Source organism: Amborella trichopoda, chromosome 5 (genome assembly GCF_054954075.1).
Source record: "Amborella trichopoda isolate Santa Cruz 75 chromosome 5, AtrichopodaSantaCruz75HAP2 v2.0, whole genome shotgun sequence".
In the NCBI taxonomy this organism is placed as follows: domain Eukaryota; kingdom Viridiplantae; phylum Streptophyta; class Magnoliopsida; order Amborellales; family Amborellaceae; genus Amborella; species Amborella trichopoda.
In genome coordinates, this window is record NC_142340.1 from 18,512,390 (window position 1) to 18,526,258 (window position 13,869).

The window sequence follows — 13,869 nt, forward strand, 5'->3', positions numbered from 1 at the left end:
TAAATGAATGCATCTGATCTTCTTTAAGATGGGATCTTGGTGCCACTGTGCTCCATGTAGCAGCAAACGGTTTATGATTTACTTAGGCTAATGTTCACTTTATGTCTCAGTGATACATATTTATTCAGAAAGAAGAAACTCATCGATATTTGAGTAGGTTATGTTTCTTATATTTGCTATGGAGTTCAAACTCATGCAATGAACTATCTGACTGTAATTGATAAATTGTGTAAGTCATGTACTTGGTGAATTTTCCCTTGAGAGCTAACATACATCAAGGAATTGATCAGTGATAAAACATTGAATAGAACATATGCCTATTTCTTCTCATATTAGATGAATAGTCACTCGTTACTAGCTCTGGTGCATTTTTAGGATCATCTACCTTAATTTCCGCCTTTTTAGTATGAGAACTTATATCGGGTCACTGAATCTTAAATTATGTCTTTACACTGGAAGATATATGTTCCTTATTCCATGCTATGTTTATTACAGTCTATGAGTTACACGGTGACTGTCAATACTAATTTTTGTTTTATCTATGCATTTTTTTGTTTTGCTAGTATATCTTTTGTTTGGTAAATGCTGCTGCTATATTGTTCATAACATGAAATGTACCATTGATGTTGAACTTTCTTGACTCGTTGATTGAGGGATGTAATACTTAGAGGATTGCCTGCCTATTTGAGGATTTTACAATAAGAAAATAATCATTACAAAGCTTTTCAGTTAATGCATACACTTATTATGTCTTAAGAAATCAAATAAGCTTCGTCTACGCTTTTTTCTTACATTTGTGCTAGGATTTCTTTTAATGACTATTAGTACATTCCTTTCTATTTGTTGACCTTTATATGTGTTAGTAATTTTGGGAGCTTTCATTCCCCAGTTCCTGTGTCGTCCTTGCCAATAGGGTGTCAGTGCGTTGTATGTGTCTTGGCCCGTGTTGGTGTTCATTAAGGTGGCCCATAAAATGAGCGTGGTCTGATATGTCCATACAACTATTTATATTGAACACACACACACGGCTATGTATGTACATATTTCTACACACACACACACATACATATATATGTTTGTATATTTAGGTAAGTATATTTGTATGCATGCATGTATGTATGTATGTATGTATGTATGTATATATTTATAGGAAAACAGATTATGTAAGCCACTGGGCTTCCCTTGCAGTGTAAGACACTATTAAAAGTAGGGAATCATTTGACCCCAAATTTTTTCATACATGTAGATCTCATGTAGGTGATCAAATAAAAAAAAAGGGGATTTGCACAAAAGGGGGAGACTGCAATTTTTGGTTAGAGCAAAGTCCATCTGGATCTAGGCCTTCTAGAACTCAAAATTGATTTTTTCTATTTATTTATTTTTAGAAGGGAAAGTTTTGTGTTTCAGGATTGATGAAAAGATGTGACAAAATTTTACGCTGGCTGTCTAACTAACACAACCCTCCTCTCTTATCATGGGTATGACCCTTGAAAGAGCAAAATGGAGGAACATGATTCATGTAGCCAATCCCAGATAGTTGGGATAAGGCTGGGACGATGACGATCACGAAAGTTTTATGGTCATTATCAAAATGGTACTTGTCTATAAGTATTAGTGAAATAATTTTGATGAATATGGCATATGTAGCATGGATAATGTGATGGTAAACACTTTTGCCATTCTATTGAGTGCTTGGGAGCTCAAATCCCTCCAAGGGCATGCAATATTTTTATGGGAAACATGCTTTGACATGTCTACTTAATAGACACTCTTGACAGGTTTGTTAATCTCCATGTCGGAGCATTGGTTCATTCTACATGTATGCACCCAGTCTATGTTGTGTTGTGTTGATACATGAAATAGAAAGAAAGATGGAATAAGACTATTCATGGATTATATGGTGAATCCTACTAAGCACAATTTGATCCTACCATACATTTGGATTCTACCTTATTGGCTGGGTTGTGAGTCATGCTATTGTTGTTGTGTGTTATATTTTCTTTATGTTATTGCTTTGTCTACTCCCAAAATATCTCGAAGTGACTAATATGGGGAAGTTGTTAATCTATTTGTGACAAATCTCCTTTCATGAATTTTGGGGTAACTTCGACGATTCTAGTTCTCTTGCAATAAAAAAATCTACAGGGATGATTGTTTTCTAACTAAAGATCTTCACTCATGAATTATGTGTACTCTTTATCTTGAGTACTATGAGAGAAGAATAGTTTCTTCTCACTATTTTCCAGTTCAGTTTCCATCTGTTTCAGAATTGAGATGCCACTAAAAAGAAATTCCTCGTCATTTAACATGGTCACACAAAATTAAGGTTTAACTTTGAGGTTGGAGAAGTTGTTTGATGACAGATCCCATTATTTCTTATACTGATTCTATATCTAGTTTCAAGCTTTGGTTGGCAACAACGTTGAAAATGTCAAACCTTGTGAAACATGCTAGAAGATGCATTCTTGTGCTTTTGTGTTGAGGTTCTCCATATTGTCATTAAAGTATGGAATACTCCTTGTCCTTCCGGGATAGAAATCTTCATGGTTTGACATACTACATGACACATCATACTTGTAGGTATCTTGGACTTGACAATTGACAACCTACCATGGATTGCTTGCTTGTATCCCCTCAATGGTTAGATGCCTCAATGAGCCAAAATGTGTCAGAGTTTGGGTTCTCTCCAGAACATCATCCTCTCTTTTCTTATTTCATTGTTGTATCTGCACATGCCCCTGATCCTAGGTCTTCACATTTTGTTGAATGGTTCCATCAACGTATAAGCTTACCACATAAACACACAAAAATTGGTACAGCTCGTACATTCTTGTGACAGTTCTTAGAACTTCAAAGAATCCTACACAACATCCAAGGTTCCAGACCTATCCTTCTCATCCACAACGATCATACTTATCCTATCCTTCCCCTTCAACTTATTTTTAATCCATTTGCACATGGAATGGCATCTGGCAAGTGATTGCTTCAACCTTTCCCCAAGGGGAACTTCTGATGCAACTCCTTGACCTAGGATTCAAACGCTAAACCCTCCTTATTATAAGTATACCTTTCTTCACTACTAGCATCTTTTTTTTTTTTTTAATGCTAACTTGCAGCCTTGTAGGAATGGAACTCAAGACGTCACATTGTAACACACTCCCACCATCAGTGGGCAATCGAACTTGCTTGAAAGGCCCGTTTTTTGGTGCCATACACCGTCTTCACCCCAATTGTGGCTTTCTTTGCTCTTTTCTTTTGGTCAATTCTCAGTGATCGTTCTTACTTGTGTGCTCCTTTTCCAGTTAGAGATTTAAAATGCAGGCCTCATGCTTTCACTAGTGGTACTCCCTGTGCCACATCTTCTGTTGCTCTTTCCGAGTTTTAGTAGTCCAATGCTTCTATATTTATCATCTTCAGACACCACTAGTTGTGACACCTTTTGTTGTCTGATGTTGAAGGATTGACTTGTGGCTGTATTACCCTTCAAGGATCATTCTTTGATAAATTCAAAACCCATGTCTGTGACTGGGCGTACATAACTTCTTCACCCTTTGTTGATCTTGTAAAGTGCGATACCGATCGACAAGAAGTCATTTAACAGCAAATAAGTTAATTTTTGTTTTTTTGAAAATTCTAAAGTAGTCAAGTGAATTAGGGATGCTTAATTCCTTGTTTCTAACATGCCTGATCAGTTGGATCACGCATATGTACATACACAATGATAAAACAGACATACATACAAATATATGTGCATACGGACAAGCATACATACATGCTTACCGAGAGACAATCGAATATGAGTAAGGAAGGGTGTCTCGAGTAACGCCTAGAACAGAAAATAACTGTTTTCAATGAACCCAAGGAGCCCCAAAGATGGGGCTTCTTCAGCTTGTTCTTTGGCTAGGTTGGTGTATTTGACTGTTGGACCCAACGGCATGTGCTTTTGAATGGATATTCAATGTATCCATATTTCTCAAGTAGGTCGCATTGATTATGATTGCCTATTTGTCTGCACCCATGGCCATGTTTACAGTTGGTATGCGGGCAATCCACAACCTCTGATGACCACAGTGCACATTGGCCTTTTCAGTTTGCTTGAGGCTCCATGTGCTTTGATTAAAAAAAATACCTTTGGCAGTTTACATTGAATGATCTTCATCCCTCTATTATTTCTCTAAGGCCCTGTTTGGCAACTTGCAGATACGTTTCCTGAAAATGCTGAAATCCTGTTAAATGTATCTCTAGGAAATGTTCAAATCCTAGAAGATGAAAGAATGCTGTTTGGATAGCATCTGCATGATGCATATTAACTGTTTAATTGGTCTAGAAGATACATTTCTCAGAATATCATTCTATTATTCACAAGTGTCATAGGTTTTTACATGCTTTTCTCTACAAATTTGGGCAGGTAATTTTTTTTGCCAACTTTTTAATTAAATCATTGTAATGTAAGTTGATTTTTATATGTTGTTCATACCAACTTTTTAATTAAATCATTCTAATGTAAGTCTATTTTTATATGTTGTTCATACATACTTTGATATACCTAATATGAGTATGTTCTCTAATTTAGGCATTTATTCTATGAACCTGCATTTCATGCTTGGGTAGGCACATAACCTTGTTTGAGAGTCCATGTACCCATATTCACCCCAAAAAAATTTGCCAAGACAAGGAAAAATTGTAAAATAAATGGTAAGAGCAATATCATCAATCATTCTTTGTCCTGCAATGATCATCATTTTTCAATACAAAAACCATAAACATCACTGTAGCACTAGAAGCCATATTATAAGTTTGCTTGATTCATTTACCATTAAAAGCATGGCATGAGGTATAACCATGAATTCAACAAATAAAACTACAGCTTTATCCGAAAATAAGTTTATAACTTATGTGCACATACAACATGCATTCCATAGACCATTTTATCAATGATAATATTGGAATTTAGTTGTGTTGCTAAAAAGAAGTCCTGAAAGAACCCAAATAATATTTTCGGGTGAAGAAGAAAACAAATTTTTGTTATTGCAGAATAAAACCCAAATTTTTGGGAAAGAATAAAGCCCTTTTTTTTTTTTCAGGTGAAAAAGTTCAAACTTAGTTCAAAACTCAAATCCAAAAAAAGAAAAAGAAATCTCTGATAATATTTTGAGTGAAGAAGAAAAGCCATATCTTTTTAATTGTAGAATGAAATCCATAAATTAGTCTGGATTTCGTGTAATTTGGTGTAAAATCGACCCTAAAATGCAAACTGAAATTGGGGCTAAATGATTGCAAAACCCCTAGAAAAACCTTCAAAATGTGAAGCCCATCAAAACCATATTTCCATTCAGCTGTTATCAAAAGAAAAGAGGGAACTCTAACTAGGTTTCGAGATGGTATCTCAAATTCCCTTTTCCCCCTTCTTGCATCAAAGAAAAGATTTCCATTTCAATCTCAAATTAGATTTACTGCCGAATATGCTATCTCAAACTCCCTTTCCCCTTTCTTGTATTCATCTGTCTAAGTCAAAGTTGCTGGAACTCACTAGGGTTTTGAGATGGTAATAGGAGTTGTCGGGAGAAATGGAAGAGAAAGAGAAATAGTTACAAGAGAGTTTGTAAGACAAGAGCAGTGCTTCAACAAGCGGACCGCCAGTGCTTGGGCGGCCGCGTAGGCGGATATTCCTGGGCGCCTGCCTGAACCTGCTTAGGCGGCCGCTCAGGGCTTGCGCCCCACCCAGGGGTAGAAATGCGGCTCCTTGAGGGTATTTTTGGGTCATTATTTTAACACTAAAGGGATAAAATTGTGGGTTTTAGGTTCATTTGAAACCTAAAACCCATTAGAGGCTATTTTAGAGAGAACCCAAACAAAAAAAATTTCTACTGAGCTGCCTAGGTTCTAGGCTCCTGCCTAGGCGTTGGTCGGCCTGGATCCCCTCGATCGTCTAGGTGCCGCCTAGCGCTTTTTGAGACACTGGACAAGAGAGTGACGAGAAGGGCTTTCTTCTGTTGTTCTGCTAGCAATGTTTTAAAAGACGGTTTGCCTAGCGCCTAGGCGTCCAAGACACCTCTAGCTGCACACCTAGACCTGGGCACCCCATTTTGAGCGGCTGTACCTGGGCGGGCACCTAGGGACGTGGGCCTTTTATCGATTGTTAAAAATGCCCGAAGCGGCAAACGGGGTACTTTTGACCCCCAAAAATGTTTAAATAGGTTATGGGGGGTATTTTTAACCCCTGAAGTTAAAAGAATACTTCCATAAACCGTCAATCTCTTAGCGATACCTTTTGTTGTTTGGTTTTATACTTTTGCAAGTTTGATGAAGATAGTTGGAGCCCATGTTATCATGGAATATGGAGAGTTAGAGATTATTACGAATACATAGCCTATTAGACTTCTAATTTTTTTTTTAAATTTTGTATGGTTGTTTGAATTTTGAAATTTTGAACAAATTTATTCTCAACATGCAATATGTCATATGTTTGTTTATAAAAAAGCATGTTACAATATTTTCAAATGCCAAAAATTACATTTTTCTTTTTTTTTTTTGAGAATGTGCAATGAATTAAAAAATTGACACAATGTATATATGTGTGTTTGGACAACACATATATATCTAAAGAATTTGTACTCCAGGGTGCCTAACTATCTGGGCGCCTGCCTGGGCGTTAGGTGCCAGACCGGCCGCCTAACATTTTGTGGAACCTTGTTGGCTAGAGAGAGTGGTTGTGCTGAAGTATAGTTGTGGCGAGAGAAGGTAAGGAAATAGAGTATTTATTTTGGACCCCAAACTAGTATAAGTTGGTATAAGTATTTTGGGCAGGTTTGACAAGGAAATGTGAGTCTCATTTTTGGGCCGACTTACATTTCTGCCCCTTATAGAGGAAAATGCATTTATCAAATTGTCACAATGCATATATGCATTGTTTCAAAAAGCGGACCGCCCAGTGCTTGGGCAGCCGCGTAGGAGGATTTCCTTGGGTGCCCGCTTAGGCGAATTTCCTTGGGCGCCCGCTTGAACCCGCCTAGGTGGCCGCCCAGGGCCTGCGCCTCACCCAGGGCTGCTCCCCACCTAGGGGCGGAACTGCGGCTCCTTGAAGGTATTTTTTGTCATTTTTTTAATACTAAAGAGGGAAAATTGCGGGTTTCAGGTTCATTTGAAACCTAAAACCCATTAAAGGCTATTTTGAGATAGAAAACACAAAAAAAAAAACAAATTTCTACTGGGTCGCCCAGGTACTGGGTGCTTGCCTGAGCGTCTGCCTAGGCGCTGGGCAGCTTGGATTCCCCCCGACCGCCTAGGAGCCGCCTTGCGCTTTTTGAAACATTGCTATATGTGTATTTGGACAAGACATAGATGTATATATCTAAAGAACTTGTACTACATGGTGCCTAAGGTTCTGGGCGCTCGCCTAGGCTCTAGGTACCAGGCCGATCATCTAGTATTTTTTGAAACCTTGTCAGCTAGAGAGATTGAGTGGCTGTGTTGAGGTGTAGTTGTGGCGAGAGAAGATAAGAAAATAGAGTATTTATTTCGGACCCCAAACTAGTATAGGTTTGGTATAAGTATTTTGGGCAAGTTTGACAAGGAAATGCGAGTCTCGTTTTTGGTCCAACTTCCATTTCTGCCCCTTTTAAAGGAAAATGCATTTGTCAGTTTTGGGCGGAAATATGAACACGCAATTCCATTTCTTGCTTCCTTTTTGGGGTGCCAAATGGTGGAGATGGGTCATATTCCTGAAAATGCATTTCTAGGAGATGCTTTTTGAGGTTCCCAAACGGGCCCTCAGAGAGGAACGTAGAGTAGTACTGTATAGCCCTTAAAAAATTGAAAAAAATAAAAAAATATAAAGGTTCATCAACACTTCAAAAAAAAAGAAAATAAAAGAAAAGGTAAAGCTTAAAACATGGAAAAAATGATTTACAGTTGGGGACATTTAAAAGAAATCATTAAAAAAGAGGAAATTAGGGCATATGGTAGGCAAAACTCACCAACATTTGCCAAAAACATCCAAATTACATATAAATATTTTATACATTGATTCCATATATATATATATATATTTTACAAATTTTTCTATTTTTCTTATATGCCCCGAACGGGAGCTGTATAGGGTTACTCAGCGAAACGCAGCTCGCTTAGGGTGCGAGTCTGGGTGGACTGGGCTGAATATGAGAACATTGATTTAAATATTAGATTCACTACATTGACCATACATTAATTTTATTCCAAAACCATTTTCTTTTAAATAGTTACAGTTTTAGAAGCTTTCATATCTATATGAAAACTTTCACTTAAGCCCTATAAAGTAATGGGAAAATTTCCCCATACACCCTAATTTTGTATTTGATTTCTCTATGGACCCAGAAATTTGAAACATTTATAGTGGCATTAACTTTGTTAGTTTCTTATCTTCTAACCCCCTGAACCGTTTTTACATGCGTAAAAGTAATTTTGAGCAACTTATTTGCCCCAAACATATCCTATAAGGATGCCCACGTCCATCTCTCTGTCATGCCCAAGACCCTCTCTCTCTCTCTATCGCCCTTAGAGCTCTATGCCATACCCCTCTGTCTCTCTCTCACCCAATTTGAGCTTTGCACCATACCCCCCTCTCTTTCTCTCTACCCATTATCTCTTGGTATTTCTCGTTTGAGTTTCTTAAATGGATGGACATAGCTCTTTTGAACCCTCTCTCTAGATACACAAATGTGGTGCCTTTGAACAGTGACAACCTTAGTGCTTTCTTTCCACCATTATTTAGTGTTTGGCACAAAATTGCATTCAAGCCTCTCAGCTGCGTCCGTGCTCCTTTCTCACACTGCGTCCATGAAAATAATTACCATTATTTAGTGTTTTGCACAAAACCACATTCAGGCCTTCTGATATAGATTTTTCGGTATCAAATTCAGCAATTTAGGCCATGTTTCATCAATTTATTCATTATTCAAGGATGATGAGAGTCTCTCTCTCTTAAAGTAATTTATCACTCTGATTGCAGTGTGAGAAAGGAGCATGGATGCAGGTGTTGTGCCGTATCAGCGCTTTCAAACTTTGACATGAACTCAGCTGAATCACTGAAAGTGATGAGCTGGTCAAAACGTATTTTACTAAGATAGAGCGTCACTTTCTCTCTCTAGAATTGACTGGTTGAGGCCTTGAAATAGGGCAGAGCTCAAATTGGGTATGGCACAGAGTTCAGATTGGGGGGGGGGGGGAGAGAGAGAGATGGGTTGGGGTAGAGAGAGAGGGTTTGGTGTAGAGAGAAAGGGGTATGGCACAGAGCTCAGATTGGGATGGGGAGAGAGAGAGAGGGTTTGGGGTAGAGAGAGAGGAGATAGAGGCAGAGCTCAGAATGGGGGAGAGAGAGAGAGTGCATGTATGAGGCTGGTTTGGGGTAGAGAGATGGACGTCGGCATCCTTATATGATTTGTTCAGGGCAAAAAAGTTGCTCAAAATGACTTTCGTGTGGGTAAAAACTGTTTAGGGGGTTAGAAGATAGAAAAATGGCAAAGTTAAATGTTGTTAGAACTGTTTCAAAGTTCAGGGACCAAAGGGAAATCCCACACCAAATTAGGGTGTACCATAAAATTTTCTCTGAAGTAATTTGGTAATTTTAGCAACGATTTAGTTACTGGCCCCCCTCCCCTCCTGTTGATATTCAGATAATGATAGTTATTACTAAGTCTGGAAGCCTATAATGGGCTATACCGCCTTTTTACTTCAAATGTCAATATGGCTTCCATGTAATGGGGTTGTATATTTAATAAGGCCTTTTGAAGTTGAGATAGGGGCATATCCCCTAACATAAGGGATTCCCAGAAAGACAGGAATGCATGCCTTGGAGATTGGGAACAGATTCTCCAAGTGCTTGGAAATGCGTTCCTTTGGCCATTTCACTCCTGAACTGTAGAATGAGGATCATTGAGCAGGATCATCACCTTTGACAGAAGCTACTGATTATTAAGGGTCACCTGAGTCCCTCACATTCTAGAAACATACTGTCACAGGAAATGGACTGATTGAAAGGTCCTCTCTACCCTGTTCTGGCTGCTCCCAAAGTTTGAGCATTTGGTTTATTTACGATTTCTGTGAACCTTCTTCATTGAGCAGGATTGTCACCTTTGACAGAAGCTACTGATTATTAAGGGTCACCTGAGTCCCTCACATTCGAGAAACATACTGTCACGGGAAATGGACTGCTTGAAAGGTCCTCTCGACCCTGTTCTGGCTGCTCTCCAAGTTTGAGCATTTGGTTGGCTTGCCTGCCTAGTTATGATTTCTGTGAACCTTCTTCAACACTGGGGTATGTATGTACCTAAATATCTAATATGTGCATTGTGTGTAGAGTAGTTGAGGAAATTGTGTGCCCTCTCCTCACTCAATACTCACTTTCTTCTAGTTTGTAGTTTTCTACTTGTGCCAGGTCAAAATCCTTCAACACAATGGAATGATAGGATATATATATATATATATATATATATATATATATATATATATATATATATATATATATATATATATATATATAGAGCAATGATCTAATGCAACGGTCGTATCATAGTATAATGCAACGACACTTCTAAAAAACTATGTTTGTGGTATTTGTATGACCCAAAATTTTGCACACACTCTCTTCATCTCAATAATCAATCCCCCAAAAAAAAAAGTTCAATTTGAACCCTAGATATGGTCAAAATGAGTACCCTCCAAAAACGAATTTAGACCACTAATTTGGTGAATTTCAAGATCTTGGCCTTTATAAACTCAAAATCATTTTTTTATTTTTGAACATTGTTTATCTAATGATAATAAAACCATCCAAAAAAATTGGAAATGAAAAACTCCTTCTAAGACCTACTCTGAGCATCTCACCTAAATGAGCGGCCTATGTTAATTGAGCTAAAAAAATACTTTCTAGGTTGTGTTTTCAATTTTTTTTTTTTTTTTTTTTTGTGATTGTTCATTAGAATGAAAATAGTGTATATTTCAAATTTTGGATGAAACAAATAGCTATAACATGGTTTTTGAAGGTTGTTACATCATATTACTATGCAACCGTTGCATGAAATCATTGCCACATATATATATATATATATATATATATATATATATATATATATATATATATATATATATATATATATATATATATATATATATATATATATATATATATATATATATAGGAAGAGACTACGCAATACCTATGGGCAAAAATGAACAGTATTTTCGCCCATAGGCTTGGCGCCATCCGATTTCTTTGGATGGCGTGGATTAAAAGAGCACCACGGACATAGCATGTCCGTTGTAGTACCGCAACGGACATAGCATGTCCGTGGTGGTATGTTTTTACACAAAAAAGCACGGGCAACTACCACAGCTCTCGTAGAGCCGTTGTGGTTTTTAAGGTGAAACCGCCTTCGTAGTGGAGCGCGACACTTCAATTTCGCTTATAGGCATTTTTAAGACTTTTCCATATATATATATATAGATATGAAATGATCTCATGTCAGTGTGTTATTGTAGATATAACGAAATCACACTTATAGAAAACCATGTTTGTGGCATTTTTATGACTCTAAATTTTGTACACACGCTCTCATCCCAATAATCAATCCAGAAAAAATAAAATTCAATTTGAACCCTAGATATAGTCAAAATGTGGCCCATCCAACTAGGAATCTAGACCATCCATTTGGTGACTTTCTAGATCTAGATCTTTATGAATTCAAAATCCATTGTTTCCTTTTTAATATTGTTAATCTAATGATAATAAAGCCATCAAAAAAATTTGGAAAGCAAAAAGATCCTTCGAAGGTCTAGATTGAATCATCTCACTAAAATGGATGGCGTATATTTATTGGGCTATTCTAAGTTGTGTTTTTGAATATTGCTTTTTGTGATTGTTCATTAGAGTAGAAAGATTGTATATTTAAAAATAGGGGCATGGTTTTCAAACATTGTTTCATCATATTACCAATGTTCAAAAAAGCATTGGGGACCTGGTCGCCTTGGCGGTCGGGCATCCGCCTAGGGTAGGGACTATTCACATAAGATTAAGATATAAGTTATAATGTACTTATTATTTATTAATTAATATCCGTAAGATTTGGTTTTGGATATCAAATATTCACAAAATATCAATTTCATCCAAAATTTATGACTATCCACAAGATATAAGTCCAAGTAAGTAAATGTTCCATCTATAAATATGTTAAAATATCAAAAAAGTAAAACACAACTAATAGGATATCAAAATATCACACATTGTACAAAATAAAAACCAATTATTCATAAAAGAATTCAATATAGGATCAATTTCATCGTCCAAACGAGTTAATAATCAATTAATCACAAAAGAAATTGATCTTTCAACTACAAACATTTAAATATATCTTTAAAGGAAAAAAAAGCTAAAAAAAGAATCAAATGATTCAAAACATAATACGTTATAGCAAAAAAATCAAATTATTCAAATATCATAATGGCATTATGCTCTAAAAATATCAAAATAAAAATGATGTCGGCCCAAGTCTCGTCTATTCGATGCCAAAAGTCCTCATTATTGACTACTAGAAGCTCTGAAAACTACCACGAAGCATTGCTTTTAATTTCAGAAGAAATCGAAAAAATAAAAAATTTATCGATTTTCCGATAAATTACAAAATAGGCTTTTGGGGTGTTTTTATCTCTCTAGATGGCATGGGATTTGGTTTTGGGAGTTTAGAATGTTCCTCGAACCCTTTTCCCTCCTTTTTTTTTGGAGGGGGGGAGGTTACTATTTTGACCATAGCCGAGGGCATTTTTCTACCTTCGGCAACCTGCATCGAGGCAGTACCTAGGTGGTCGCCTTGACTATATCACCTAGGCGGTGCCTAGACGCAAGCCGCCTAGTTGCCCTGCCTATTCATTTAGAAAATACCCATAAACACCTAAACTCTAATTTGAAAGTCATTTAGAAAAATACCCATAAGCACCTAAACTCTAATTTGAATGCTGAAAGTACTTAAAAACATCCTGCAATGACCCCATTAGCTTAATTAACTCTAAATTCACTAAATTCATGATCATTCTTTCAATGTGATATGCCCAAATTAGCACAACCATATTTACCAGAATCTCTCCACCGACCTCGCGTTTCCGGTTACGAAACCCGATTTCGCGTTTCTGTTAAGAAATCTCCATGGAAACCATTTTTCGGAACCATGGAAACTCGATTCCATAATTTTGGAATCTTTATTCAACACATCTTTAGACACTATTTTTCGGAATCATGGAAACTTGATTCCTTAATTTCGGACTCTCGATTCAACACATCTTTGGAAACCATTTATTTGAACCAAGGAAACTCGATTCCTTAATTTCGGAATCTCGATCACATCTTTAGAAACTTGAACCCATTAATTGTTGGTTAGATGTTCTCAAATATATCGAATCTGGATTCCAGTGCGGATTAAATCATGATTCCACGTCAAATGGAGTAGAAATTTTCCTTCGAATGTTTTTAGTGGTAGCAGAGTTTCATTATTTTACTTGTCCTTTACTTTAAATTTAAAATATAACTGGTAAATACAACACATATAATTAAAAGTAAAACCATGATGTAGACATAATCCTATTTTATCTTTATAATAATGAAGTCAAAATCACAATTTAGAAATACTTGTCTTTTGTATATAATGACTATAAATTCAATAGTCAACACAATCACTTTAAAATTAGGGAAACCTTCTAATAAGAGACATCCAATATAAGTTCTAAAGTTGATGAGGCTCAAGAGGTGCTTGTGGCTTCCTTCTCCATAAAAATAAAATCTCGATTCCTGGTAGGGGTCATCAAATGCATTCCATAGTCCATATTATTGCAAATCTCGATGCCAAA

The 13,869-nt window shown here is 36.7% G+C and overlaps 1 protein-coding gene across 7 annotated transcripts in view; it reads left to right on the forward strand.

Moving 5' to 3' along the window:
- LOC18448215 (protein RRC1) overlaps positions 1-13,869 on the forward strand; it is a 46,767-nt gene that overhangs the window by 1,079 nt on the left and 31,819 nt on the right. The window lies entirely within an intron of this gene.